Below are 27273 nucleotides of genomic sequence, written 5' to 3'. Positions count from 1 at the left end.
CCGGGAAGTTCCCACATGCCACGGAGCGGCTGGGCCCGTGAGCCATGGCCACTGAGCCTGCACGTCCTGAGCCCGTGCTCCGCAGCGGGAGAGGCCACAGCAGTGAGAGGCCCGCGTACCGCAAAACAAAACAAAGACAAAACTTGAACGGCATCTGTGCTAATTGTAATTAAAATAAACATTTCAGGATTCATAGATTTTTAGGCTCTTGGTTTTCCGATATCTGTGTTCAATCTGTTCATGACAATGACTAAAATTTCAGTGAGAGTATTAGCAAGTTTGACGTCTGAAGGCTTCAGACATTCTCCGAATCAATGAACAAATGAATGATGATGTTGCTATAGAACTAGGCGATGGCGTGATTGTGTCTTTTGTGGAGGTTTGCCTTTTTTGTCACTTGAGGGGAAATTATTGGAAGTGGACACACTTATACATTATCCTCTTTTTTCTGAAGATGCTGAACTTCCTGGCTGAGGTAAGCAGTGTTGGTTTGTTTGACTGTATCCACTCAGCCACTTACGCCAACGATATATTCCAACATGGCTGCAAACCCAACACATTCCACAGCCGTGAGTATGACCCCAGAGGTTGATGTGGTTTCCCTCGTTCAATTCCTGGACTTAGTGAGAGGGCAGAACTTGACTGGAAATCATGGGACAACTTTTCTCAGATCATTTATTACCTGGATTTCAATTGCTGGTTCTTTGACCACATCGCTCTGGGCAGATCTGCCGCTGTCCTGAATGAACCAGGGTCAGCTGTCATCTGGCTCCTCCTGGCGGCGTCTGGGTGCTTTACAGACATTACCTGTGCTCTGTGCAGAGGTTTTGCTGTTTTCAATTTGTCCCAAAGGAAGATGGGGGGCAGAGCTAGCAGATTTAGGCAGGTACCATCTCCAGATGGTGGCAGATGAATGACAGAGGCAGGATTTGAACCTGGGTCAGTTGGGCTCCCAAACCTCTTCACGTTTCACTGTGCTGATATGATAACGGGACCCAAAGAAGGGAAGTGCTAGTCGATGAATAATTCTTTTTGAGATGTATTTGAACTCATATTTCTATGAGTGCCGAAGCTTTCAGAGTTCGTTCACGGGAGGAACATGATTAAGGCTCCCTTCTACCATTTCTTATGGGAATTTATCATCCAAGCTGGCACCTGGTACCTGTAAGCTAGTTTTTAAAGAAGGCGTTCTGTACAAGGGTTATTTTCCAGCCTCTGAAATGATCTGTAGATAATATTTAAGCTACAACCAATACAATACATATTATAAAGTAAAAATTCAACTATAATAGGAACTCAACAGATATTTCTCTGGAAGGATTAAACATACCCTGCCTGAAATAGGTGGGAGAAACCTGGTTTCACAGATTGTATCATCTATCTGTTAATGAATGATCTGTACATCAATAAAAGAACAGATAACAAATGTTAATGAGTATGTGAAGAAAAGGGAACCTTTGTGCACTGTTGGTGGGAAAGTAAATTGGTGCAGCCACTTTGGAAAACAGTGTGGAGGTTCCTCAAAAAATTAAAAAATAGAGCTACCATATGATCCAGCAATGCCACTTCTGGGTATATATCCAAAGGAAATGAAATCAGTATCTTAAAGAGATACCTACACTTCCATGTTCATTGCAGCATTATTCATAATAGCCAAGATATGGAAATAATCTAAGTGTTTGTCAACAGATGAATGGATAAAGATGTGGTACATACTGGACATACAATAGAATACTATTCAGCCATGAGAAAGGAAACCCTGCCTTTTACAAGAACATGGAAGAAACTTCAGGGTATTAAGCTAAGGGAGATAAGCCAGACAGAGGAAGACAAATACTGTACGATATCACTTATATGTGGAATCAAAAAAAGCTGAACTCAGAGAATCAGAGAGTAGAGTGGCGTTTGCAGGGGCTGGGGAGTGAGGGAAATGGGGAGATGTTGGTCAAGGTACAAACTTCCGGTTATAAGAATAACAAGTTTGGGGATCTAATGTTCCGAATGGTGACTGTAGCTAATATATTGTATTACATACTTGAAAGTCACTAAGAGAGTAGATCTTAAATGCTCTCACCACAAAAAAAAGAAGTGGTAATTATGTGATGGGATGGAGGTATTAGCTAACACTATGGTGGTCATATCTGACAGTATAAAAATATATCAAATCAACACGTTGTACACCTTAAACTTACACAATGTTATATGTCAATTATATTTCAATTAATCTGGGAAACAAACAAACAAAATAATAACCTGTTAAACAATATGCAAAAAGTCACAGCATTTCTTTCCTGGGGAGAAAATATATGATTCTAGCCAGGGGTGATAGAATGGGTTCTTTGACTTGTTGATTTAAAAAATCTCATGTGATACTTGCCATGACAACCTCTTTTGAACAAATTTCCCTCAAGGTTTAAGCACTTCTCTAGAATATCGCAGTGGTTTGCTGAGCTGACTCATAGGGAGAAGGAGAGGTTACATTTTTGCAATTGTAATAATGTGGGAAATTACACCCCACATCACTCAGCACACTTGAATATTTCTCATCAACCTCGAATTCTGAGATTTATTTAACTGCAAGATCAGAGTTCTAGATTTTCTTTCCCAGTTGAAATGTTTAAGAAATTTAGGTAATGTGACATAATATATAAAAACTAGGTTCATAGGAAAGTGAAAAATGCTGGGAGGGTGGCGGAGGAGGGGTGGTGGAGACAGACACTTCCTTTAGTCTGGAACTGATGTCCGGATCATGAATTATTGTTCCAGGGAAACCTGCTGTGTGTGAGTAAACCCCTGAAGTTGGACTCTCTTCCTCTGCCTGGCCCCTGTCGGCCCAGTCGGTGTAGAAAATGGTGTTGCTGCGTTAGGGGACCCACTCAGCTATGTACAGGTACATACTATGATCAGCCTGTGATCTGGGCCAGCCTTTGTCGATCTTGACCGCACGTTGGAATCACCTGGGGAGCCTTAAGAACTACCAGGTACCCGGGCCCCACCCCCCAGACGTTCTGATGGCATAGATCTGAGATGCAGCAGACCTGGGCAGAGGGATTTTTTAAAAACTCTCCGGGGGCAGGTGTTATAATGTGGCCTGAGAATCACTGACCCGGGAAATAGACAGCCGTAATTTCCATAATTTACCCAAGTCAACGAGAAGCTGGCTAGAACAAGGCTGTCCTGAGTGATTGCCACATCCCTCTGCTGGGGGAATTTAGGTCCATTTCCCAGAATACTTTGTTCCTGAACATGGTCACAGGTTCTCTGTCCCGTCCGTGTGGTTTGAATTTTCTAAGGGACAGTGGGTGTAAGTAGTGTAAACGGAGCCGCTGTCATTTATTCGGCTAAGATTTAAACATCTGCTCTGCTCAAGCTACGGTGAGTAAGGGAAAGAGCTTACCTTTCGGCATGTGATGAGTATCAGGGAGAGAAGAACTCAGCCCTACGGAGTCCGGGGTGCTGGTGCCACCAGGGACGGGGAGGTGAAGCCAAGGGCTCAGAGGAGGTAGAGATAGTCACCCGTTTCCCCTGGTTGGAGGGGTGGGAAAACCCTAGAACGCCCTCTGAAAGGAGCATACAGTAGTGAGGCTGGGCCTGGAGGACGAAGGAGGAAGAAGGATAACTGTCTGGGCAGAGGGAATGAGGGAACAATGGCGAAACTGGCAAGGAGGCTGCTTTGCGATTTGACCTCGGCCAAGAAGCATCGAGGCAAGGAGGGGAACTTGTCAGAAAGATGGAGTCAGGGAGGCCAGGCGGGTCTGGAATGAGAGCCAGTGGTCTGGGCTTCATCCAGGGGAGTGGGAGCCCTGCGGGACTGGGTTCTGACTGCCAAAGCCCAAGCAAAGGGCAAGTAGGGGCTGGCCTAGCACTATTTATCCAGCTAATGTGGGTGCTTTGAAAGAAAAGTCTGTGTTGGTCTAACCATCTCATTTGACAAAGTGGGAAAAACACCCACGTAGGCTCCACACGTCAGTTGTGTGTCCACAGGGTGGGTTCAGACTTTTCCTGATTGCTGCCTTATTCATCTCTCCTTCTCTCTGGCTTTGAGCACTACTTCCTTTCTTCTTCCCCAGTCCTCCTTCTGAGGGGGAAATTGAAGAGCCTCCCACACATATAATCTTGTTGCCTCAAGCAGTGACAGTGAAACTCTGAGTATAAAAAGATTCTCTGGTCATTAAGAGGCCTGATGGTTCGCACGGTATTTACTTCATTCTTGGCCACGTTGACTCTTAAGTAAATACGGTAACTGCTTGTTTAAAAATTCTTTTCACAATACAATAATAACATTGAAAGGTCAACCAGGTTTTGGCTCAGATGGCCAACATGCTTCTGCCAGAGATGTTTCTGGATTAATTTTATTGCTTCTAAATGTTCTTCAATGCATTTTGAGAATTTTATTTATGAGAAAGTGCTGTTAGTGGTTCTGTCTAAAAGGGGAGAGGAGGGAGAGCGATTTCCCTATAATTGAGATCACTTTGTCTAAGTCTGATTTTGAATTATCTCAGAGGTAGAACAGATTGGTGGTTACCAGAGGCAGGGGGCGGGGAGGGGTGAAATGGGTGAAGGGGTCAAAATGTGCAAAGTTCCAGTTATAAAATAAATAAGTCCTAGGATGTAATATACAGCACGATAACCATAGTAACTGTGGGTGGTGATGGTGGTTCACTAAACTTATTGTGATCATTTCAAAGTATATACAAATATCCAATCATTATGTTGTACACCCGAAACTAACATGTCAATCATATTTCAGTTTAAGAAGCATTTATTTGCATTGTGTTGGACACATTAGAGGATTCCTCCCCTCCCCTCCAGCACACACACACACACAGAAGGAGGATGTTTATGGTCCTGAAAACTCTCGGGTTCACTTTTTCTCCCATTGGCAGAAAAGGGTGAAATCACGTTAGCAGACTTGCTGCGCTGGGTCCTAGTGTTTTCTGTATGACAGGGCTAACATTTTTCTAGATAAACTTTGCATGTCTGTAGTTTCTCGGTTCTATTTCTTACTGTTCTCACATTAATTCATAACCCCATTGCAATAAGTGTTTGACCTAGTTTGAAAGAATCTGGTCATAAAGGAGGAAGGAAAAAGTCACTTCTTAAAGGTAAGGCTTGTTTATGTGCGAATCTTAGATGTGTGACACAGTCGGGAGGTAAAATACTGAAAGGTCTTAGTTTTCAATGTTGGGCAGTGTTGTCTCATAGCTGCACCTTTTCTCATCAAACCGCAGGTCCAGTTTTGGACTGGGAAGGCATCCTTACTCCAGGCTTGAAACTGTAACATGTCCCCTACCTATCTTGGGGGACCAAAATTAGCAGCAGAAAGCACCTACTATGTGCCAGCTACAGCAATAAGCACTTTACCTGTATGTTCACCGTCCTGGTCAGGCGGGCTCTGGTTTCCCCATGTGACGGATGGGGAACTGAGGCTGATGAAGCACCATTGGGATGGGTAGAGCTGGAGGCTCCCTGAGCCTCTCCTGTCTATGGGTTACTGTTGCTCGCGGCATCCCTGGCACATGCATTAGCGATGCTCCCACCACACACACTCGTGGCATCCCCGGCACACGCGTTAGTGGCATCCCCGGCACACACATTTGTGGCTTAGCTCTCCTGTTGACATAGCAAAGTAAAGTACCTGCATACGTTACTGTTAGTTACCTCCAACTCTCAGATCTCTGAACAGCTGTCAACGTTTCACTTGTCACTTCTGCACTCACAGAGCCACCTTTGATTCTCCATCCTAACTTTCACCTGGCATGTTCCCTGCTTCTTTCTTTGTTTAGGTGAATCTCACCTTGTTCCAAAAAGGACTTGAGGCAGCTTGTTTAAATGTTTGTCCAAGTCTGTATGGCCCCTTGGGGATGTGTGAAATAACGCTTGTGTGCGGGGGACACTGCTGGGCAGAAAACATTTACTCTGAGCACTTGAGCTTCAAGAGTTAATCTCATTTATTCGACCTTGAGAAAGTGCTAAAACTGCTACCTCCTGGGAGTTTTTCATTACAATCGTGGTAAAGAATATGTTTGGAAAGTATCAAGAAAAGAAACATATGTATATATATATTCCTTTAAAGCTATACAATATATACTGTATATATGTGTATACACACACACACACACACACACACACACACATTCTTTTAAAATTGCTCAGAATAAGTATACAGCTCAGCTGGGACCAAAGAAGCGTTTATCAGAGGGTAATGGTAAAAGCTGTAACTTCGTGCCGTAGTGAGATTGGAACTTTCTTTCAATCATTCAAGAATATCTAGTTAAAACATAAGCTCCTTACTGCACTTCAAAGATACGCCTTTGACCACAGAGGGTTTTTCCTCTCAAAACACTTTGTGCTGTCGCGCAAAACGGGGACATTCACTATGGAAGCCAAATTGCACTTCCTTTGATCCGCTGTAAGTTAGAAAATAAATTTCATCCTGTCGGCAGGTTATTGTTTTAAACGTCACTGCATCAGACTAACTTCTGGACAGAAACCCCGATGACACAGTTGCACAATGTGACTGTAACCTTTACTGAAGCACCAGGTGTTGAGAGACACACAGGTACACCTGGTGCCAGGTGGCCCTCTCGGCCCTGCAGGAACAGAGTCTAGAGCATCTTAAAGAAATTACATCATGAGAGCAGACCCCGAGCTCTTGATTGTAAACAGCTCTCATGGTCATAAATCCCTCCTCAGAGCCTGCGGGGGGCGCCTGCAGGAGCTTGGGACCCCCAAGTGTTGTCCTGAAGTGTCTTACCCGGGACCCCCCACCCCCACCCCACCCAGGTCTTAAGGCTTTCGTTCCGTTCACCACCTCCATGTGGGCGTATTTTGCCTGGTTGCTTGGCCCCATCAGCCTGCATCTCTGTCCTGGAGGCTTTAATGTGAAACGTGAAAACATTTCAGCACGGAGACTTGGATGCGTGTGTTGGGTCAGCACGTGTGTTGTGCGTGGCAGGTATTGTGTTTGCCGTGTGTATGTTGTGTGAGTGCGTGGTTTTGCGTATGTGGTATGTTGTGTGACTTTTCTGTGTGTGTTGTGTGAGGGTGTATTGTCTGCTGTATGTGTGTATTTTCTGTGTGTGCTGTGTAGGCCGTGTGTGCTTTGTGAATGTCTTGTGTGTTGTGTGAGTGCCCAGCGCCAGGCATGCATTTCACTGGGTGCTCGGTAAACATTTATTAAATGAAGGAAAGGACACAGTTCCTGCCCCGCGAAGCCCATGGTGCAAACTCACAGGCTGGGCTGTCAGGTCCTCGAGGACACGGCCTACCTCGTGTTCCTCCTTCTGTCCTCAGCGTCCTTCAGAGGGAGGCGACGCTGGCATACGCAAGTGTAGGGGCGCCGGTGGGGATGGATATTGTGTAACTGGACATGGTTTTGCTCTCAGGCCCAGACTCCTTGAGGCAGACACTTATTTTCCAGGTTCGCGTCTCACATCCCGTGGAAGTCCCTTCTTTATTACGGTCACAGTGTACTATCGGTTCACCCCCTGCGGAATGTAGGCTCGACGGTAGGGCTTTTGTGTGATGCGTTCTCGTATCTGTCCCAAGTAGCTAGAACATTGCCCGGCAGGTAGTGTGTGCTCTGTAAATATTTACTGAATGAATACATGCCAGGATTAATGAGTTCCAGCATACTCGGTCCAGGTCAAGGTTTTTAGCCCAGGGCAGGCATGACTGTGTCCGTCACTGAGTTTATTTTAAATCTCAGTAACTCTTAGGACCTGGCCTTTCAGGGCAACCCCTCCGGCTGCCACTGGCCCTCTCCCTTATGTTGGTGTGGCATCTGCAGGGGTTGTGGAGAGGTCCCAGCCTGCCCCCCTCAAGGGGAGTTGCCTCATCCTGCCGGGTCAGGTGGTAGCCCCCGTCCTTGGGTCCCTGTGGCCTCCTGTGTCAGCTGTGGTGTGACAGGTCTCACTGGGTGTGGGCCATGAAGCTGTTCAGTGCCAACAGCCGTGGGCCTTGCCATTGCGCCAGATGTGAGGCTCCTGGACTCCAGCTTCCTGGTCCCAGGAGCCCTTGGTCGCTTCTCCCACTCTGCTGGTGCCCCCGGGCTCTGGGATCCTTCTGTGCCTGGCTGGAAGCCGGGTCTCACTCTGCGCCCACCTTTCTGGGGCAGTTGCCACCTCCCGGGCTCCCCCGGGGGAGGAAGCCACGAGCCCAGTGACCGTAGGTTTCTACCCCTGCTTCCAGACTTGACCGTCAGAGCCCAGCTCTTGCTTCGTCCGTTTTCTCTTTCTGCGGCTCTTCCCATTGGCCACAGGCCGTGCCCTCCTGGGCTGGGTGGAAGCCCTCCCTGTTCTAGTCCAGCCCAGCTCACTCTCTGGTGTGTGGGTCCACTCTTCCCCTCTGACTCTTGAGAAGTAAAGCCCAGTTTGAGGAGCTCCAATTAAATCCCTCTTGTCTCTCGGCAAAGCCTGGCACATTTTCCACCACATTTTAAGATACATCTTGCAATAGATGATAGGTCATAGTTACTTGTCAGCATTTTCTTTCTTCCTTTCCTACTGCACCTATGACAATTAAGGACACTTGGCATAGGCAATTGTCTGGCCATGGCCTTAAACTCTACTCTGGAGTTTTAAGACAAGCAGTACCTTCTTCGTTCTAGCCTCCGTCTTCTTCTCCCCAAGGTAATGGATGCCTCTCCTGCAAAGGTAGGAAGCTATCAGGCAACCAGAAACAATTAAAGGGTGACCCAGAAGAATATACATTGTTTAATACTTTCAAGAAATATAATTCCCAGTACGAAAGATCACCCTTTTAATCGGTATAAATGGCATTAGACCACCTTCATGCGATAGGCTGGCTTCCATGCTGTATCCTGGAATACAGCTAAAGAGAAAAAAGAGCCTGGGGCTGCCGTGGAGTAAGACGCACGGACCCCTGGATAAATGCGACAGTGCTGTGCACCAGTCACAGCCGCTGAGAAGTGCTGATGCAGAGTGGGGATGAAGGTCCCCAAGACGGACGCCATTAAACACTGGACCCAGCCTTCTGTCTGATTCCTTGGTCATTAAGAACACTTCTGATGCGATTGTGGTTTCCCAATGTGTCCTTCCTGGAAGAAGAAAACGTGCTGTCAGTAAGTAATAATAGCTTGTCCCTCTGGAAGTTATAGGTTTTATTTTAAGCTAAACAGTCAGAGTTCCTTTCTGGACTGACACATCTGCCTCACAAGAACAGTATGCGTGTGAGACACCACAAAACCTGAATTCCTGAGTCTGCACAATGAGAGCCAGGCCCGAGGGCCCAGTGGATCCAGAGGTGAAGGCCGTCTTTCAGGACACTTTGGGGTTAGCTGGACGTCCTCTTTAGGAACAGGTTAACCTCAAACAGTGCCTTTCTTGGCAAACTTCTATACTTAGGTCAGAGCTTTCTATGTCAGTTCTCTCTCTGTCTCTGTCTCACACACGCAGACACACACATACACACAATAATGAACGAGTGGACATGAAGTAGAGAGGGACCAAACTGTGTAATAACCACCAAATCTGAGAAAAAATTCACTGTGAAGAGTGAGATGCACTCAGGTAGATGTTGGTGATAACAAGCGATAGGACTTGGCAATGGCAAGAACCATGAGCTTGTTGAAATGAGCTGCCTTTGCTCAAGCAAAAAAAAAAGAGAAATTGTAGCCAACCTTCAGGGGTGCCACCTAGCTTCCGCAACAGCCTGGGAGGTTGCCCGGCAGAGCCTGAGGGGTCTTTCTCTCTTCTTATCTCCACTTCTTGCTTCTCTCTTTCTATGAAAACTGCCTTTCTTTGCATCTCTGGTTCATATAGAGGAAAACATAGCCGCCCCGCGTGTCCCAGATGAATTTCTAAGCAGAATAGCACCTTCTTTGTGTTGACTCCAACCGAGACTCATAGGATGTGTTGTGTTTCAGGTTGGATGCAAAGTTCTGGGGAGAGAGAAAGTGAATGCTCTAGCTTTGGGCCTAGCAAACGCTCTTGGCCCAGCCAGCCATGGCCCAGGGTATCATCCCTTCATCCCTAGGGCCACATCTATAGACGGGAAGTGGCGGAACAGGGAAGTTGGTTCCCTTTCCTGAGAAATAGGTGTACACTGACTAGACACCAACCCAAAGACATTATATAAATGGAGCAAGGCTGAATGCGGCCTTGAGTTAAGTATTCGAGTACATTCAGTCTGTTTCCTTAAGGTGACGCTGCATTCCAATCCAGGGTGTGTCGATTCAGAAGATAACCTAGTAAAACGCCAAATTTCATCAGTCAAAGATATTTAACCTCAGACATTCCAATGCCGTGCTATTCTTATTATATGTAAAATTGTATTTATATCTTATTGGGAAAAGCATCATCAGCCCCACTTTGAGAAGCAAGCTGAGTTTTCTCATAAATGCATTTAGCTTTTTCATAATGACGTATTCCCAGAATGCTAGGCTTAAAACAAATTTGAGTAAATCAGAGCAGAAGATACCATAAATGTTAATGGCAAATGAAAAGGCTGGGGGGAACACTTATGAAGTATATCAATACTTTACGTATACACAATGATAAAACGTTACAGTTTAAAATAAGGTACGTTGATACAATTCCAAGAAAATATAAAAATACAGGTAGTATCTCATATGGGTCTTTCTTGGTGCATGGAGAGCAAGGAATGAGACTTGGAAGAGATTGTAGAGGGAGATGAAGAATAAGAAGGAGAGGAAGAGGGGGCAAAGGATGGAAAGAGGAAGGGGGAGAGGAAAGTCCATCTAAGTAAAGCACTCAGATGGCAACGCCCACGGCTGAGGCAGGAGAAGTTTAGCTGAGGATGGAGAGGAGGATGGCGGAATGGCCACCCTTATAGCTTTGGAGGATGATGACTGGGAGGGTATCCTGGAGGCTCCTCCTCGGCTACTCCCCAGCCATCTAGAACCCACCGATCATTTAGCAGGTGCCATCTTTCCTCTGCAGAACAACTTGGTAGGAAAACCACACTAGAGGATTTTCTCTTGCAACTTCCCTCATTACCTCTGCATGAAGAATAATTCTCAGCTGGGATCTAGTCTGGTACAAACAATATCTCCTTTCCCCCTTGGTCACAGGTCTTGGTAACCTTCTTATTGTTTCTTGGACCGAGGGCTTCCCCAGGCATTGAAGGGAAGAGTTTCTGAGGTGCATTGACAGCAGTCACATTTAGCAGCCAGAGTGTACACTGTGGCACACAGGTGAGGGGTAGGAGGAAGGGAGATGCTTAGAAAGGAGACGCGCTAAACGCTAAGAGCTTCTAGCCCCACTGTGGCACTTATTGCCCAGCAGGGTCAGCCGGTGTGGTTATGTCAAGCCCTCCTTGTGGTCTTGACTGTAAACTGTCAAAGCAGAGTTGCCATGAATAAAACCAAGTTCTAAAAAGAAAGCTCGCACTATCTGTGCTTCAAAAGGAAAGCTGAGCGAAGCTGAGAGGGTCTCCTTGGGGACCCGTCCATGAAAATAGACCTCTTTTGTGATGCTTGAGACACTACAAGCACCTGGTTTGTACTGGAAGACTGGTTGGAATTTGAACTGGTTCTACTGGGAGACATTACTGGATAGGTCACACACCTGGATGACGAAGGGGATCAAGTCAATGGTAAACAGGCCAACAACAAGGACGAGCCAAAGAAAATAGTGTTTCTCCTCCAACTAGTAGCTTTGTTCCAAGGGATGAGTTAAGAGGTTTATAACCATTTTTTAAAATTGAAGTATCATTAATTTACAGTGTTGTGTTAGTTTCAGGTATACAGCAAAGTGATTCATTTATACATATATTATCTCTTCTTTGCCAGATTATTTTCCATTTTGTGTTATTAGAAGGTACTAAATATAGTTCCCTGGACTATACAGTAGGACCTTGTTGTTTATTTATTTTGTATATAGAAGTGTGTATGTGTGAATCCCAACCTCCTAATTTATCCCCCCACCCCTTCCCACTATCCCCTTTGGAAACCATGAGTTTGTTTTCTATGTCTGAGTCTATTTCTATTTGGTTAATAAGTTTATTTGTATCAAGTTTTTTAGATTCCACATATAAATGATATCACATGATTTTTGTCTTTGGCTTACTTAGTACGGTAATCTCTAGGTCCGTCCGTATTGCTGAACATGGCATTATTTCATTCGTTTTTTATGGCTGAGTGGTGGTTTGTTTTGAGGGATGAGTTAAGAGGTTTGGATCAGTGGTTCTTGGCTTCAACAGACTTGATGCTCCTTTCCTTAATGCGTATTTTATAACATTCTTTTTACAAACTTATAATGAAATTCACTGATAACGTATTCTATCTCTACATGACATTAAACACGTAGCTATATTACACTAAGCATAATGTGAAGGAGAAATGAAAGCTATTCCACGTTCAGTTCAACATGGACATTTGTGGGCACCACTGAACAGGGAGACAGAAGCCGTCAGGTGTGCAGATACGCACAGACAAGTCTGTAACGTGGTAGCCGCAAAGCCAGATGGAGATAGTCTGTCCCTCTCTGGAGCTTCAGATCTCATGCGTGGTGGGGCCATCAGTGACTTTTCCCATGATGAAAAATATTTTTTTTAATTTCAGGAAGAAAAGTTCTACTTCCCCTCAATTTTCATGACAACTGCATTTCTGCAAAATTCAATAGGTAGTAAAACTGCACAAAAATACTTCCTGTTTCTATGAAAAACAGAGTTAGGTTCCAGGCTCGGGTTTTACCTACATTCAGGTTGTGTGGGATGTTTGAAAAGTTGGTAGGATGGGGGGCAGTTTGTTGTGCAGTGATGTCCTGGGTGTTGCAGAACCTCTAGAAGCCCCAGCTTCTGTCCACTAAACAAGGCACCCTCCCCAACACAGGCCAACCGAAGTACCTCCACCTCCACTTAAAACTCCCCTGGGCCATGTCCTACCTCTCTGGAGGTCTCAGAGTCTCGTAGTCATGGCTTGGAAGGGTCCTTAGTGGTCTTCTCGGCTTGCTGGTTACCAAGGGTTGGTCTGGGGAGCAGTTGGTAGCTCTTAAGACATACAGATAACCAGGCACCACCTGTAGAGATTCCACTCAGGAGGCAGGACTCTAGAATGTCCAGGAGACTCTGGTGCACAGCCAGGTTTGGCACCTCCTGACCCAGGTATCCCTCGCTCTTATTCACGGGGTCCCCTTCCCATATCTGGGGTCAGTGGCTGCCCAGCCTGGGCTTGAAGGTGCCATGCTTCAGTAAATAGCATCAAGAGAGTCACTTCTCTTCCCAGCCCACTTGTCAGCCCAGGAGGCAAGCCAGGATTGGAGCAGCTGGTCTGATGCACACGTTCCTCCTCTGGGCCTTTGCCTGCAGCAGCCCTGGAGATGGTGATTCAGACTTCAGCTTTCTCTGCTCTGCTCATTCCCCCACTGAATCAAGGGTGAGAAACACTTTGCTCCAGGTCTCCATCCTTTGAAGTCCCATTGGCTGAGTCAGCTCCCCGGCTACCTTTAGAAGGATCCAATACAGAAAAGTTGTCCTAAAACTCAAGACCTGTACATTCATGGACAGTGCCCGGTGAGACAAAACAAAGAGAGCTGAAGAGTCCTATCAGGGCTGTGAAAAAGAGCTGGACAAGCAAGACAAAGTGTTGTTAAGTGGAAGGGATGAAAAATACTGAAATCAAGCACAAGAGTTTTCAAAGTGCAGAGTTAAATGATTGGTTCATTTATTCATCTTACATAATGCAAAATGCATCTACTACATATCAGGCTTTCTTCTAGATAATGATAGTACGACAGTGAATAAAACAGACCACATACTAGTAGAAGTAGAAGTAGAAGTAGATGGTTAATAAACAAGATCATGACGAATATGTACAGTAAGTTAGATGGTGACATGCTGTGAAGCACCAGTAGGGACTTCAGTAGGGTAGGAACGTGCGTGCATGTGTGTGCCTGTGTGTGTGCACACGTGTGCACGTGACATCTTATGGCTTGGGATATCTATTTGGCAACGAGGAGGGGAATTTCTTTGACAGTGGTGATTGGGAGTTTAGTTGTGTAGGAAGAACGGGAAAGAGAGATTGCAGTTGTTAAGACAGGAAATGATTCAAGTTTGGGTAAAGTTTTTTAACAATGAGAAATGAAGAGAAACAGAACCACTTTAGCATGGCAATAATTACATTTCTGGGTTTGCGTAAGGGATGTTGAGAAACTTCTGGTTGCAAACCAACGTTTTGTTTCCCTGAAGCCCTTCGCAGTCTTGGAGTACTGTTTAGATTTCGGTTCCTTAGAGTTCTTCATGATATGGACTAAATTCACCGTCCTATCCCACGGAGACCAAGCTGTTTGTGCATCTCACACCTGATTACTTTAGACTGGAGTATTTGTGCAGAAAAACCCTGCTTCTTAGATGTGGTTTTGATTGGTGTCTTTGGAATGAGGGCCTTATCAGCTGTGGTGTATATACTAGTGTATATAGTCTTTTTGCCAGAAATATTGACCCACCCTTTACCAGAAATATCCCTATCCCAAAATATCACATTAGGAGTTTATGGCTAATAATGCTTCAGTAATATTTGCTTATTTGTATAATATTCGGTTAAAAACACTCTCAGGCATATTCATTACCTGTAAGTCTCTCAGTAACTCTGTGGTTATCAGGGCAGGAATGTTATACCCTTTCCACAGATTCAAGGAGGCTGAGCGAGTTACCCAAGTGTGTATGACAAATAATGATCCTCTGTACTGTTGACTATGTATGTGTCAGACAGTGTTTAAATGCTTTTTACATATTAACTCATTCAGTCCTCACACACAGCTCAGTAAAGTGGAGACTGTTTATAACATCATTTTACCATCAAGGAAACAGACACAGAGAAGCTATGACTGGCTCAGCCACACACAGCTTGGATATGGTGGAGCTCAGAACCACCAGTGTCTACACTCCGAACCACCAGGCTATACTCCTTTTGTTCTGGAAAGCAGATCTCCCAGCTGCTACCTATTTTAGGGAGTTTTTAACTTCACACACAACATCACCACAACGGTGACAAATGTTGGAGCAGTAAAGGGCAGCAGTGTGGATGGGAAAGACCAACAGTTTTGGAGAGTGACCTGAGCTCCAGTTCATTTGGTTATTTTGCAGTTGGGTGAGTTCCTTAAGCTCCCTAGAATGTCTGATTCTGTCTGTGAAATAAGGGGATAGTGATACCGCTCACAGCATGGTGAGCATTCGATGGGTGTCCTATTAAAGCATCTAACTTACTGTCGGACGTGTAATAGGTGCTTACTGCTTGTACATTTCCTTCCTACATGAAGGATCGTCACTAGGCTTGGGTCAGAGGAACAGTTAGGGACACGGTAGCGAAGTAAACTGTAAATGGTGCTGGCTGTTTTGCATAGCCTTTGAGAAACTCAGGGTGGGACTTGTGTAACCTAAGAGAGCAAGCAGCTCAGGTCGCGGTGGTGAGCGAGGGCACGGTTCCTCATGGGTGAGGCTTAGAGGGGCTGCTCTTCAGTGAAATATCATTTCAAAGTCTGGGTAACAGGTGAAGCAGCTGGTGCGGGGGTGATTCTCCCTTCTGACCTCTTGATCTGCCCTTGGTCCTTGCTTCTGGGAAGATGCTTCCCTGAACTTCATGGTGGTCTCCATAGGGCTGCCCAAGCTTTAGGTAGAACAGAAGTTCTCAACTTTTAATTTAAGGACCCCTTTCACTCTTCAAAATTATTGAGAACTCTAAAGATTTATTTACGGGGGTTAACTATTGATATTGACAGCGTTAGAAGTGAACACAAATTTTAAAATGAATTTTTATTGATCATTCAAAAATAATAACTTATTACCTGTTCACATAAGTAACATCTCTTTTATAAAATAATTAGATTTTTGGGCTTCCCTGGTGGCGCAGTGGTTGGGAGTCCGCCTGCCGACGCAGGGGACATGGGTTCGTGCCCCGGTCCGGGAAGATCCCACACGCCGCGGAGCGGCTGGGCCCGTGAGCCATGGCCACTGAGCCTGCGCGTCTGGAGCCTGTGCTCCGCAACGGGAGAGGCCACAGCAGTGAGAGGCCCGCGTACCGCAAAAAAAAAAAAAAAAAAAATTAGGTTTTTAAAACAAATAGAAAAAATAGACTTTTTTCTGGTATTATTTTACATTGTTTACATTGTTCTGGAAATCTCTTTATATCTGGCTCAACAGGAGACAGATGAATTCTCATGTCTGCATCTGCATTCAGTCTTTGAGGTATTATACATCACGTAGCTTTTTGCGAGAGAATTTGTGTGGAAAAGGCACAGATCATCTTTGAATTAGTATCAAAGTAGTTTTGACCTTATGGACCCCTTGGAAGAGTCTCAGGGACCTTTGAGGACCACTAATGTAGAATATCTTTTTCTCTTTAAACATCTTTTTTCAACATTCTTACAATTTCTTCTCAACGCCTCCCTCCTGATGCCTGTATTCAAGTGATCATGATGGATAATAATTCTTCCTTCAGCATTCTTGGCTTTGGCAAGACTGGAGATAGTCGATTCAGAGGTCTCCCTCCTTCTCTCCCTCCTTCCCTCTCTCCTTTCCTCTTCTCTTCCCTTCCTATCCTCCTTCCTTGCTTCACAACCTGGGGAGTTTTTCTGGTGCCTCCCGACTGGTCTCTGTGCCTCTAGAACCTGACAGTTGCCAGGTTGTGTTTTGCTTGACATCATTCACAGTCTACTTCCTTCCTCAAAATTCTTGGTCTTGTCTGACATTTATTAATTCTGGCTTTTGTTTTATAAATATTTCAAAAATGTTTCCAACCCCAAATTTTTTTGAGATGTGTAAAGAATTTGTGGCATGTTCATGGCAGAGGGTAATATCTGCGAACTTCAGAAACTATGCGGCAGAATTCTGCTGCCAGCCAAGACTGAGTCACTGGGCCTGGATTTTCTTTCTCACCAGAGACAACAACGAAAAGCACTCCATAAAATACATGAAACCAGAGGTTTTAAAATACTGGACATCAGCCAGTGAAGGACAGTGGTCCCTGAGAGGAAAACAAATGAGGTGGACCTTATGAATGCTCTTGGTCACCAACTGAGAGAATTTTCAGGCCATGGAGGGTGTCCAGCCAATTCCCTGGGGAAGGGTCCAGGCAGAGTTCGCCAACTTCCTGAATGGGTGTGATGGAGCTGAGAGCCAAGGGAGACCAAGGTGGCTACAGTTCACAGAAAGGATGCCAGAGGAGAGGGAGCTGGAGCAAGAGAGAACTTCAGATCTGCAGAGGGCCCCCTTTGAGAATCAGCAGAGGGCTGCACGCCGTCGCTCTCTGTCTGGTCCCCGCGCAGGCCCTCGGGCATCCCGTACTTGGGCAACGAGATCAGCCTCATCTCCAAGGCGCAGATCCGCTACGAGGGCATTCTCTACACCGTCGACACGGACAACTCCACGGTGGCGCTCGCCCAAGTGAGGTCCTTTGGTACTGAAGACTGTCCCACAGATAGGCCTGCCCCCCCTAGAGAGGAAGTTTATGAGTACATCATCTTCCGGGGAAGTGACATCAAAGACATTACTGTGGGGCTTCCGTGGTGGCGCAGTGGTTGAGAGTCCGCCTGCCGATGCAGGGGACACGGGTTCATGCCCCGGTCCGGGAAGATGCTGCGGAGCGGCTGGGCCCGTGAGCCATGGCCGCTGAGTCTGCACATCCGGAGCCTGTGCTCCACAACGGGAGAGACCACAGCAGTGAGAGGCCCGCATACCGCAAAAAAAAAAAAAGACATTATTGTGTGCGAACCTCCGAAAGCTCAGCACACGCTCCCTGCTATTGTTCAGTCTTCCCTGGGCTCGGCCTCCTCCTTTCAGACACACGTGCCTTCCAGCCCCTTCCGAGGGATGCCGCCCTACAGCCAGCTGGCCGCCAGCTCCCTGCTCAGCCAGCAGCATACCGCTTCCTTGGGTTTAGGAGCTGGCTTTCCGGCTGTCTCAGTCAGCAAGAGCCCCATGGTGGAGCAGAGGCTGTCCAGACTGGTTCTCTTGATAACCTGAACACCGAAAAGCTGTTACCTGGCAAGGGCACCGCGGGGATGCAGCTCAACGGGTGCCCAGCCCCCCCAAGCAGCAAGGCTGCCAGCGATGTAGCTCAGCCGGCAGCTGGGCAGACTCAAGGGCAGGTGAACGATGAGAACAGAAGACCTCAGAGGAGGCGATCGGGGGACAGACGAACAAGGAATGGCTCCAGAGGGCAAAGCCGTCCAACTACCGTCAAGGAAAACACAATCAAGTTTGAAGGCGACTTTGACTTTGAGAGTGCAAATGCCCAGTTCAACCGAGAGGAGCTGGACGAAGAATTTAAGAAGAAACTGAATTTTAAAGACGACAAAGCTGAGAAAGGGGAGGAGAAGGACCTGGCGGTGGTGACCCAGAGTGACGAGGCCCCTGCCTGAGGAGGACCACCTGGGGCCCAACTGCTACGATGACAAATCCAAGTCCTTCTTTGACAACATTTCCTCCGAGCTCAAGACCAGTTCCAGGCGGACGACGTGGGCTGAAGAGAGGAGGCTCAACAATGAGACCTTCGGGGTGTCGGGAAGGTTTCTTTGTGGCCGTAGTTTCCGGGGTGAATTTCGAGGGGGCAGGGACAACGGTGCAACCCGTCGTAACCCGACTTCCAAAGAGCTGGGACTGGCCGGGTGTAAGGAGGCAGCTGAAGGCTCTTGCTGAAGCGGCACAGACGCCAGACTGTGTCTACGAGGATGCTGGAAAACGCTGCACTTACTGCGGGAGTCGTGGGTCACTTTGTTTACTGAGTTTGGAAAATTCCCATGCTACTGCTTATGTTTTGGACTGAACTGAACGTGGACGTGGTCTGAGTTACAACCACTTTTTTGGGGGGGACGCGTATATGGGAAACCTCTTTGAGGTGTCTTGGCCTATTTTTCCTTTTTAGTTGTGCACAGCCCGACGCTAAGGTTTTGGTATTTTGCAGAAAGGTTTCTAGAGCGAAAGCGTGATCCTCACTTTGTGACCTTTTTTGGACAACTTGGAATTTTTAACGTGGAACCAAGTCCCATTTGGCAAATGTGGCAGCCAATCGCATCTCTGTAATCCAACCGGCCTCTGGTGCTGCTGGCCTGGTACCCACTGCCACAGGCGGGGCCTAGGAGCCAGGCATGGCCAGCATGGGGGCATGGAAAGTGGGGTGTCCCACGATCATGTTGTAGAAGCAAACCAGACGACCCTGACATCCCGAGCGGCGACGTCAAGGTAGAGCGCTGGCAGAGGGCTGGCGGGGTCGGGGTTGCTGGGGGCGTAGGATGGGGCCCTGAACAGGAGGGAGCTGGGAGCTGTCACTTGGAGTGTGGCTTCCGTAAGAATCCGGGCTGGGGGTGAGCGCCTAGGACAAGCTCCTCTGCGGCGTCCCTCTCCCTCCTGCCCTCTCCCTGCCAGTCCCTGACCCAGGCCAGTCAGCGTTGGACTCTGGCCTAACACTGTTCCGTGTCTCATCCACTTGGAAATGAGCCAGTCTTTTTTTTTTTTTTTTGCAAGGTCGGTTGACCGAGAACATATTTCCTCTCCATTGTAAATAGTTCTGTGTTTTTGTTTTACTGGTGGGTGGAGGGAGGGTGGGGAATATAAATTTGTGGCATGAGCAAAGGGATCAGACCTTCAGTAGAAGCGTGCGTCCCTCTGACAGGGCATTGTGGTGAGCATAAGCGCCTTGGTAACTAAATCCCTTTAAGTAGGCGGAACGGTTTTAGTTCTGTGTCGATTAAGTTACTGTAAAAGCTTAGGTTTATTTTTGTAGGAATTAATGGCTAAGAATTAGAACATAGCAACGCGGCTGCTCTGTTGGAGCAATGTAAACTTGTAATTATAAACAAACATGCAAACCTTTAAAACTCTCTTCTTCTCTGCTCTGAAAATAAATAATCTTGTTGACTCTGTTAAAGAAAAAAAAAAAAGAATCAGCAGAGTACCAATCTGCACATGTATGTGAGGAAATTACCTGAGGCCAGAAAAAGTACCGCTCTGAAAGGATTAGATGGTGCAGAAGGCCAGGAATAATTTCTATTCCTACCACCCAGGCTGGAAAACCTAATTTGCAGGCATTTGGTAGAGGACTAAGAAGGATCATGCTTCAGCAGTGGGGCAAAATGAACCCTAGACCCAATGCTGCTGTGCTCCTGCCTAACAAGGCACAAAGCAGCACCCCAAATCCTCAAACATTTCCAAGAACTCAAATGCATCCCAGAACACAAAAATACCCAGTGTCCAACAAGTCAAAATCCAGAATGTTTGGCATCCAGTAAAAAAAATTCACCAGGTATACAAAGAAGTAGGAAAATAATGAGGAGAGAGATCAGTCAAAACCAGCTAAGAACTAACACAGGTGTTAGAATTAGCAGACGAGGACCTTAAAGCAGCTTTTTATAACTGTATTCCATATGTTCGAAGAAGTAAGTAGTGGATTGGAAGATATGAGAAAGAAAGACCCACCTCTAACATCTAGAGATGAAACCTACCATGCCTGAGACGAAAATATACTGGATGAGATTAACTGCAGGTTAGACACTGAAGAGAATAGATGAATACATTTAAAGACACAGCGATAGAAACTATCAAAGTGAAACAGAGGGGAAACAAACAAAAGAACAGAGCATCAGTGAACTTGGAACAGTTTCAAGGAGCCAAATACACATGTAACTGAAGTCCCCCAAAGGAAGGGAGTAACAGACGAAATATTTGAAATTAGTGACCAGAATGTTTCCAAATTAGATGAAAATGATAAACCCATAGATCCAAGAACCCCAACAAACACAAAGAAAAATAGCGTTTCATCGTAACCAAATTGCTTAAAGCCAGTGATAAAGAATAAAATCTTAATAAAAGATTAAAGATTAAATTAAAATTAATTAAATTTTATTAAAATCTTAATAAAAGCCAGAGAATAAACACACTTGCAGAGGAATGAGGACGACAAAATGGCAGATTTCTTACAGAAACCATGCAGACTAGCAGACTTTGGAGCCTTATTTATAAAGTACTGAAAGGAAAAAAAAAAACAAAAACCCTGTCAGCGTAGAATTCTATACACACTGAAAATATCTTTCAAAAACAAAGTTAAACTGTTTCGAACATAAAAGGCTGAATTCATCACCAGAAGATCTGAACTACAGAAACATTAAAGGAAATCCTTTAGGCAGAAGGAAAATGATGAAAGATAGAGATATGGATCTATTCAGAGGAATAAAGACCATGGGAAATGGCAATGGAATTATTACTTAAACTTCTTTAGAAGAAAATGGACTGTTTAAACAAAATAATAATAGTACAGTGCAAGGTTTATAACATATGTAAAAGCAAAATGAGTGACAAAAATAGCACAAAGGCCAGGCAGGGAGAAATGGAAATGTAGTATCGTAAAGAGAAATTTTCATCACAAAATGTCTATTTAAAAAAGCAGAGGGGGCTTCCCTGGTGGCGCAGTGGTTGGGAGTCCGCCTGCCGACGCAGGGGACGTGGGTTCGTGCCCCGGTCCGGGAAGATCCCACATGCCGTGGAGTGGCTGGGCCCATGAGCCATGGCCGCTCAGCCTGCACGTCCGGAGCCTGTGCTCCGTAACGGGAGAGGCCACAGCAGTGAGGCTGTGTACAGCAAAAAAAAAAAAAGCAGAGAAGTGTCAAATCATAACTTCAGCTTCCACTTTCAGGAACTAGAAGAAGAAACATTACACCCAAAGCGAGCAGAAGATAAGAAATAATAAAGAACAAAGCAGAAAGCAATTAAGTAGAAAACAGAAATACAGTAGAGAAAATCAATGACACTAAAGCTAATACTTTGAGATCAGTAAAACTGATAAAGCTCTAGCCAGAATGATTAAGAATAAAAGATAGAAGACAGAAATATCAATAGCAGAAATTAGGTGATATCACTGCACTACAGTAAAAATATTAAAATGATAATAAAATACTAGGAACAAAATTATGCAAAAAATATTGACACTTAGATGAAATGGACAAATTCTTTGACACAAACTACCAACCTCACTCAAGAAGCCGGAGATAACTTGAATAGCCCTCTATCTATTAAAGAAATTGAATTTGCAGTTAGAAATCTTTCCACATAGAAAACTTGAGGTTTAAATAATTTCCCTGGTAAATTCTACCAAACACGTTAGGAAGAAATAATATCAGTTCTGCATAAACTCTTCCAAAAAATTGAAGGGGAGTAAATATTTCCCAACTCACAAGTTCGTCCCAACTCTAAGAAGCTAGTATTACTTTGGAATAAAAACCGAAGTGAGAGAGTGACTTGGACATATATACACTACCAAATGTAAAATAGATAGCTAGTGGGAAGCAGCCGCATCGCACAGGGAGATCAGCTCGGTGCTTTGTGCCCGCCTAGAGGGGTGGGATAGGGAGGGTGGGAGGGAGACGCAAGAGGGAGGGGATATGCAGATATATGTATATGTATATCTGATTCACTTTGTTATACAGCAGAAACTAACACAACATTGTAAAGCAATTATACTCCAATAAAGATGTTAAAAAATAAAAACACCTTAAAAAATATACCAGCACAAGAAAAGAGAGCTATAGATCAATATTCCTCATGAACACAGATATAAAAGTTTTAAACAAAATAAAATCTAATCCAACAATGTATAAAAAGGCTAATACACCATGGCCAAGCAGGCTTTATCCCAGGAATGCAAGGTTGGCTTAGTATTGGAAGATCAAGAAATGTAATTCACCATATTAATAAAACTAAAATAGAAAAACCATTTATCATCTCAACAGATGCATAGAAATCATTTAACAAAACCCAATGTCTATTCCTGATAAAAATAATCCAAAAATGAGGAGTACAAGTATACTTCCTCAGCCTGATGAAGGGCATCTATGGAAGATCTGTAGTTAACATCATATCTGATGGTAGAATACTGAAAGCTTTCCCCTAAGATCAGGAACAAAGCAAGAATATCCACTTTCCTCATTTCTATTCAACATTGTACTAAAGGATGTAAAAGGTCAAGTAAAAGAAACAAAAGGCATCCAGACTGGAAAAGAAGAAGTAAAACTATATTTGCAGATACCATGGTGGTCTATATAGAAAAGCCTATGGAATCTATTTTAAAATCTACTAGAACTAATAAGCGAGTTCTGTGGGCCACAAGATCGATGTACAAATATCAGTTGTATTTCCATACACTAGCGTTGAAGATCCAGGATTGGCATTTAAAAGCAATACCCTCTACAGTAGGATCAACAGTATGAAAACTTTGAGATAAAATAGAAGACTTACAAGACCAGCATGTGAGGTGGTAGCCGTGGGAGGCTGTCCTTCCCTTGAGCCCATGGTGGGCAAGGCACTGCTCTTGTCTTCTGTCCCTGCTCCCTGCCCTCCCTGGCTTATGCCGCTCTCTCTGCAGAGACTTTTTCAAGATCTTTCCCAAATCACTGGCTTTTCCCGGGTCTTTCAGGTACGTAGTTCACTTCTTCTATACATGGAGCAGGGAAAGCGGAAAAAGCACTTAATCCTTTTCCAGCCATCACCAGTTCATTCCCGAGATACTTTCCTTTTCATGAAACAGCATGGGGAAAGAAAACTCTCATCCCAGGAAACTTAGGACTTTCCTCTGCATTCAAAACAGGATGCCCTGGGACCCCTTCTTCCTGCTCTTAGGAAAGCCTGGGTTCTAGGTGGGCACCTTCTCTCAGACTGTTTCTCTGTGTCATTATTCCCATGGCCAGGTTGAGTTGGGCAACACCAAGTTACTTGATAAACACATGGTTAATATGTCAAAGCAACAGGAAAGCACTGTAAGTGATTATTATTTCTTAGAGAATAACAGAAAGGAATGACAAAAATATAGAGTGTGGTAAGACTTTTCAATTTCGTTTACTAGCATACTTGCATTTAAAATCTTTGGCCTTTTTATGTTCTGCTGCTGATTTTATGATCCTGTGACTAGGGACTACAGTGTTGCCTCTGCTAGAATTCATTGCGGCGCAGTAGAAGTATGGAGTGATACTTGCTGTAAAAACTCTACACCCTCCTCCTTAGCTGGTCTGTTGACTACTTCTGACATTCAGGGTATTGCTATGGTTGATGTGAGTGTTTTGGGACAGGGGGTGGAGGGATTCCCTTCCTCCCCCAAAAAATACATGGTTTTGTATTTTTTATTTCTCTAGTAAATATAAAATCTTATATTTACTATAAATACTTATATTTACTAGAGAAATAAAAAAATATAGATTGGAAATGATTATGGGCAAAGCATTATAATGATGAATGTCAAGTAGTTATAACAGTATACAAACTGAGAACATGAAATATAGAGGGAAGGTGTGAAGAGGTAGGGTTGAGCTGAGCCATGAAAGGCAGTCTAAATGATGACCTGGCTGATTGAGAGGAAAGACGGACGTATGAAGAGGTTTCTTGCTCAGGTATAGATTTAAAATGAGCAGATTGTCTATTTTGGATGAAAACCAGCTGGCCAGAGAAGGAGCCCCTATTCCAGAGGCCTTGAATTGTCTAGGCTTTAGAGCAGCAATGTCCAATGGAATATTTTGCAGAGATGGGAACGTTCTATGACTGTGCTGTTCAATATGGCAGCCACTAATGATGTGAGGCTACTGAGCTCCTGAAATGTGGCTAGTACATCTGGGCAACTGGATTTTTAATGTTATTCAATTTTTAACTATTAAAACAGCTTCATGTTTCTAGAGGCTACACGTATTGGATAGCACAGATCTAGAGGAATATGAGAGGGAATCTTTAGTCCTGAGAGCCCATGCAGAAGTCACACTCAAGGGATCTTCTGTGTCTCCTGCCCAGAACTGGTACCAGGTCTGGATCCTGAATCTTTTATGCCGTTATTGGGAGATTGGGATCTTAGGCTTCTACTACTGTCACTCTCAGAAAGACTCAAGGCTCAGTGACATTGGCCTCCTCTGAGGACAATACCAGCTATGTTCTTGACCATAGGCTGAGCTCATCAGCGGGTCTAACCATCCCAGAGTTGGGATAGCTCAGCATCCACCATCAAGGCTCTCAATTCAGTGACTTACTAGTAAGGATGCAAGAGGCAAAGAAGGAATCAGTGGTACCAGGGCCTCCTCCCCCACCCCTTGGACACAGCTCTCCTCCTGCCTCAGGGGAACAGTGATTATTATTGGAGTAGCCCACCAGCTGCCGGGTTATTGCCAAATTGTTTGTTCTGAGGAAAGACAAGAGCAATGAATAGGCGAGTGTTAATACAATCTTTGGATATTAGAGAAATGGTTCAACAGCTCTGGCGCTCCTGAGTCTGCCCAGATTTTCTTTCTGCTTCTACTGTCAGAAGTCGTGGCCTGCTCTCACTCTCGCAAGTACCTTTGCTGGCAGAGGCTTACTTCCCACGGGTCACACTATTTCTTGGAAAACCATTAAAGGACAATGCTAGAAACTAAATCATTCTTGCAGTTAGCATTTGCAAAGTACATGGTTACCTCTTTTACCCAAGATGGTATATGTAAAGCTAAACCTATCTGACTATCTCATAACTCTCATTTTTCCTTTATTTGCTGGTGAGACGGTCATCATCTTAAGGAACCCTGTAACTGGGTAGTGTTCAGAGGTGATGCTGGAGAAGGGAGATAGGCATCATTTTAATTCATAGAGACTTTGCATGCTGGGCTGACTCTACATGGTGCAGGATGGGCCATGGAGAATCATAACACATTCCTGAGTGTGGTCATTGCTTTGCCTGTCTGTCATTGTGCTACAAACTCAGTGACTTAAACAACAGCGTGTTATTATCTCTCACGGTTCTGTGGGTTGATGGGACTCAGCTGGGTGGTTCTCCTTTGGGGCCTTTCCTGTGGATGCAGTCAGAGAGCAGCTGACTAGGGTGACTGGCTTAACATCCAAGATGGCGCTCCCATGGCTGGGGTGGGTTCTGGCTGTCAGCTGGGGCTGTGGACTGGGGTGCGTCCATGTGGCCTTTATGAAGCTTAGTGTTTCTAATAGTGTGGCCGTCTCAGGAGAGTCATACTTCTTACCAGGTAGCTTTGGGCACCAGGAGTGAGTGCTCCAAGAGTCCCAGAGAGAAGCTGAAAGGTGTTTGATGATCTTGCCTCAGAAATTGCAATTCCACCTTATCCTATTGGTTGGCATTGGTTAAGTCACTGGTTCGGGGGGGGCCAGAGTCAAGGGGAGGGACTCTGACTTCGCCCCTTAATTAGAGGAGTGAAGAATTTGCAGCCATCTTTAATGTACTATAGTGATCCTATTAAAAGGGAACCACTTCGAGAAATGAAATTGGCAGTTATATTCAGGAAGTATCAAAGAGTTGAGAGGCTGCAACATGAAAATCTGGATTTTGGAAGGTGCTTGGGGAAGAGGGAAAGTGACAAAATTTAAGGATGAATTATAGAAATTTGCGGAGCACCAGTGGTGGTGGAACCACGTAGAATTACCAGGAAAGACTGTTAGATTTAAAACTGTGTTTAAGGAAAGCAGTACTTTTGTTACATAGCTTGCACCTGACTAAGCACAAAGGTTTCAATTGGCCCTGCTTGGATGACGTGGGAAGCTGGTGATGGCTGCCTTTTGGATGGGGATGGATGATTTGGTCATTGGTGCCTTCAGTGTTCTGTTTTGAAGCAATCATCAAATCAAAGACAGCTGGTAGAAAAGAAAAGGCCTGCCAGTCTGGTTCTGTTAGGTTACTAACAGTTCTTGGAAGTTACTAAGTCTATCGGCCTCTGGAACTTGCTGTGCACTTTCTGTGTTAACATGGGAAAAACCGGGTACAAGGAGCCTCTGTGGTCATTTGCCTTCATTGAACAAGATGAGAGCTGTAGTTGGAACTAAGGCTTGGCAGGGCAATGTCTATCTTTTCTTCTTCATAAAAGAGGTTAAGAAATAGTTTATTGTCCGTGGAAGTCTTATGATAGTTTATACTTTCTCCCCAGCTCTCCTCTCTAGTTCACACGTGGCTGTCTGATTGGTAGAGGTCTTACAAAATCAGAGGAACTTGGGCAGAAAGATGATCACAGAAGCCCACACAAGACTGCATAGAGAACGATTAAAACTGCGAAGTATTACATGGAAAGAGACATAGGTTTAAAAAGTGATTATTTGGAGCTCAGTGGATGGAAAATGTGTGAAAGGAGCAAAAAACTAGGCCATAGAAGGAAGTCCATCTAGGACAGTGGTTTTTAAATCTATCTCAGGGAAAGCTGTGGTTCTGTGAGCAGTTACTGGCAGTTCCATAAATAACAAAAAGATAGGCGTAGCCAGAGTCACAGAGGCGCAAATGTAATTGAAAAAAAAATTTCCCACAACTGAAGTCAACTTAGCTCATGAATCCTCATTTCCATCTGA

General features: G+C 44.9%; 1 protein-coding gene, 1 long non-coding RNA gene and 1 pseudogene across 7 annotated transcripts in view; 2 read left to right on the top strand and 1 right to left on the bottom strand.

The window, feature by feature from the left end:
• IL1R1 (interleukin 1 receptor type 1) overlaps positions 1–27273 on the top strand; it is an 87182-nt gene that overhangs the window by 12985 nt on the left and 46924 nt on the right. The window lies entirely within an intron of this gene.
• LOC113632017 (uncharacterized) lies at positions 7096–13206 on the bottom strand. The gene is made up of 3 exons (XR_003437618.1): positions 12871–13206; positions 9644–9904; positions 7096–9061 (listed from the first exon to the last, which is right to left on the bottom strand). It is a non-coding gene; the product is annotated as an uncharacterized LOC113632017 (long non-coding RNA).
• On the top strand, positions 17676–19118 carry LOC113632016 (protein LSM14 homolog B pseudogene; annotated as a pseudogene).

Source organism: Aethalodelphis obliquidens, unplaced genomic scaffold (assembly GCF_003676395.1).
Source record: "Aethalodelphis obliquidens isolate GAN/ISIS:26980383/991018 unplaced genomic scaffold, ASM367639v1 scaffold35, whole genome shotgun sequence".
Taxonomy (NCBI): domain Eukaryota; kingdom Metazoa; phylum Chordata; class Mammalia; order Artiodactyla; family Delphinidae; genus Aethalodelphis; species Aethalodelphis obliquidens.
Note: the sequence above shows the minus strand (reverse complement) of the source record. Positions and strands in the feature narration are given on the sequence as shown.